Consider the following 4,316-nt stretch of genomic DNA (forward strand, 5'->3'; position numbering starts at 1 on the left):
GAAGAAGAAGAAGAAGAAGAAGAAGAAGAAGAAGAAGAAGAAGAAGAAGAAGAAGAAGAAGAAGAAGAAGAAGAAGAAGAAGAAGAAGAAGAAGAAGAAGAAGAAGAAGAAGAAGAAGAAGAAGAAGAAGAAGAAGAAGAAGAAGAAGAAGAAGAAGAAGAAGAAGAAGAAGAAGAAGAAGAAGAAGAAGAAGAAGAAGAAGAAGAAGAAGAAGAAGAAGGAAGTTGATTACAGTAGTGACGGCAATGAGAGCAACCCCAAGGACGCGGCAAGGAAGAAAGTTGTGCAGCGCCTAGTGTACTTCGTCAGCTCCATCTTACAAGGGGCTAGATTGAGATACTCTAGCGTGCAGAACTTGATCTTTGGTCTCATTATGTCCTCAAGGAAACTTTGCCACTACTTCCAACCCCATGAGATCATGGTTGTTACTCGTTTTCCGTTGCAAAGGATACTCCGAAACCCTGAGGCTACCGGCAGACTAGTGGAATGGGCTTTGGAATTATCCAGCTTTGGTTTGAAGTTTGAGAGCACACCAACTATTCAGAGGAGGGCATTGGCAGAGTTTATTGCAGAATGGACGCCAACCCGTGATGTCACGCCCAATATGCGACCCTATCCTAAAGGAATTCGAAGGTCCCACCAAGGATAGAAGCGCATATTGGACGCTTTTGCAAGGTGGATATGATTACATCATACCATTACATAATAGTTGGGGATACATACAAGAGGCACATAATGCCACATGAATACATCAACCCAATACATAAGAGCAACATCCGACTACGGATGAAACACAAATAGAAACTCAAATGACATCCACCCTGCTAGCCAGGCTGCCGACCTGGAACCTATCCCCTGATCGAAGAAGAAGCAGAAGACCTCCAAAACAAGCAAGCATCACTCTCGCGTCATGATCATCACATAACCTGCACCTGCAACTTTTGTTGTAGTAATCTGTGAGCCACGAGGACTCAGCAATCCCATTACCATGGGTATCAGGACTAGCAAAGCTTAATGGGTAAGGAAGGGGTAAAGTGGTGAGGTTGCAGCAGCGACTAAGCATAAATGGTGACTAACTTACGCAAATAAGAGCGAGAAGAGAGCAAACGGAACGGTGGTGAAGCTACCAATGATCAAGAAGTGATCCTGAACTCCTACTTACGTCAAAAATAACCCAAAACCGTATTCACTTCCCGGACTCCGCTGAAAAGAGACCATCATGGTTACACACGCGGTTGATGCCTTTTAATTAAGTCAAGTGTCAAGTTCTCTACAACCGGATATTAACAAATTCCCATCTGCCACATAATGACGGGCACGGCTCTCGAAAGTTTAAACCCTGCAGGGGTATCCCAACTTAGCCCATCACAAGCTCTCACGGTCAACGAAGGATATTCCTTCTCCCAGAAGACCCGATCAGTCTCGGAATCCCGGTTACAAGACATTTCGACAATGGTAAAACAAGACCAGCAAGACCGCCCGGATGTGCTGACAAATCCCAATAGGAGCTGCATATATCTCGTTCTCAGTGCACACCGGATAAGCTAAGCATACGAGTACCAACATAACCCAAGTTTCCAATGGACGGTCCCGCACGATGCTCTAGTTTGGACCAACACTCAGACGAGCACTGGCCCGGGGGGTAAATAAAGATGGTCCTCGTGCTCCGGAAACCCAAGGGAAAAAGGCTTAGGTAGGCAAATGGTAAAACAAGGTTGGGCCTTGCTGGAGGAGTTTTATTCAAAGCGAACTGTCAAGGCGGTCCCATAAATCACCCAACCGCGTAAGGAACGCAAAATCAAGGAACATAACACCGGTATGATGGAAACTAGGGCGACAAGAGTGGAACAAAACACCAGGCATAACACCGAGCCTTCCACCCTTTACCAAGTATATAGGTGTGTTAATTAAATAACAGATATTGTGATATCCCAACATAATCCTGTCCACCATGGAGCAATCTTCGACTTCACCTGCAACTAGCAATGCTATAAGAGGGGCTGAGGAAAGCGGTAACATAGCCAAGCAACGGTTTGCTAGGAAGGGTGAAAAGGTTAGAGGCTGACATGGCAGTTTGGGAGGCTTGAAGAGCAAATGATAGGAAGCACAACATAGCGATAGAACGAAGCAACTAGCATAGCAATGATAGTAATGAGATCCAAGGTGACGGTCATCTTGCCTGAAATCCTGCTAGGAAGGAGAACGAGTCCATGAAGAAGATGATGAGACAAAGACAAACCAAGCATAGACGAATGAATCCTCACGACCGCAACGAAACAGGAACTAACGAGAAGGAGCACAACCGGAAAGAAGCAAACAACAAGGTAAACACACAACACATACACATGGCATGATGCTCAATCAAGTATGATGCATGACAAAGGCTAAATGAATCTACCCATGGCAAGAGATGATGCATATAAGAGCAACACATCAAAGCAAGTTTAAATGAGGCCGGGAACAACATATAACAATTCCGGTAAGTCCTCATATGCAAATTTCGAAATTGGTCCAGATCTGAATAAACCTTATGTTCAAGTTGTTGAACAGCAAGTTAAAATGCACCAAGGTGATCTACACGAAATTCTAGTCAAGTTACATATAAAGTTCATTTAGTTCGGAGCTACGACCTAGAAGATATGAGCAAAACAAGTTAAACATGACATTGATGCAAAATGCATTCAAATATCAAGCAAACACTCTCAAAACATGGATGCAACATGATAAGATGAAACTACATATGAAATCAAGCAAGTTTCATATAAGGCACACTCAAAACGGAGCAACGGTTCAACACATACACTTGAAACAAGTTCAAAGGACAAGCTGTCCAAAACAGCAACTAGGTATCTAGCAAGCATCAAAACAATATGCTGCAGCAATTCAACATGAAAACAAAATACATGGACATGATGTACTGATGAAGCATGACAAAACATGAACACTGAGATATCTCCATAAATCACTATAACATGCTCAAAAGGACATGACAAGATTGCAAATAATAACAGTTTCACAGACTTGGCAGAAATCACTGGACATGGCAGAAATAACATCCGGTTGCAATGTTTAGAGATATCAAACAACATGTTACAGAAAGCTATCATAACAAACTAGAGCATGGCATGCTAATTGTAAAGACAAAGAACAAAACTCCCTTACTGGACTAATTCCAAAGATCAACAGAAAAGATGGTAGTATCCATGCAAACATGGCAAATGATATGACAGATTCAGAATAACAATACATGGCAGAACAACGATAAGTAGGCATGTTGGTGAGCTTGTACAACTCACCACAGAGCAATACATGGCATGACAAGGAGGCCAACAGTAATAATACACATTTATGGAGCTAAACATGGCAATAGAGTAGTCATAGGTTTCATGGATCACTAGCAAAGCACATGGCCAAACTGAACTTAATGTTAATAGGCTGACAGCAACATTATTTAACAAGTTTGGAGCATGATAACGACAATATACAGCAAGCCAAAATTGCAACCAAGTGCTTGGATGGATAGAGAATAACATGTAGAATAAAACATCCTTAGTTAACATATCCATATTATCCATAGAATGACTTGTAGCAGCAGGTTTACATAGCATCATGGTATAACAGATTCAGCCTAGCAAAACAGTAACAGCAAGTACCCTACTTCACGAGCTCGATGCAATCACCACAAGGCACACAAAAATACATGGATTGCACCATTGTAAAGATGGCGTGATGTAGCTCAAAAGTCATGTAGACATCAAGCTCATAAGATGCACACACAAAATGCAATGAAAAAGACAAAACAGCAAGTTATAACAGTCTCAGCAGCTTAACATCATATAGCACTCTTGCAACGATGATTAGAGCAGCAAGATGGACTAACACAAGCATAGCACAATGTAAAAAAAGAAGAGCATCTCACAATGAACATTTTTACATATTACACACACAAAATGGAGCAGCACGCAAGAAGTTATGGCATGACGAACATGGCACCAGAATGTAAAATATTTCAGGACTTGCAAGAAAATATACCCTCCAAACCTCAACAGGACGAGGCGGTTTGGGGACGAGCAGATCCGGCTACGGGGGAGACGTTTGGATCGGGGGAGTGGTGGATCTCATCCCACTTCCCAAATCCGGCGACGAGGCGACGACTCCGGCGATGTTCCGGCGAGCTCCGGCTTCGGCCGGTGCGGAGGAGGATGGTGAGGGGCGGTGAGCTCCGAATGGCGGCGGCCGAAGGCGGCGGGGCGAGGCGGAGCTGAGGCGGGGCGGTGTGGCCCGCGGTGGCCTGCGCTGGCGGCGCTGGCAACGGG

The sequence above is a fragment of the Triticum aestivum genome, chromosome 6B (assembly GCF_018294505.1).
Source record: "Triticum aestivum cultivar Chinese Spring chromosome 6B, IWGSC CS RefSeq v2.1, whole genome shotgun sequence".
In the NCBI taxonomy this organism is placed as follows: domain Eukaryota; kingdom Viridiplantae; phylum Streptophyta; class Magnoliopsida; order Poales; family Poaceae; genus Triticum; species Triticum aestivum.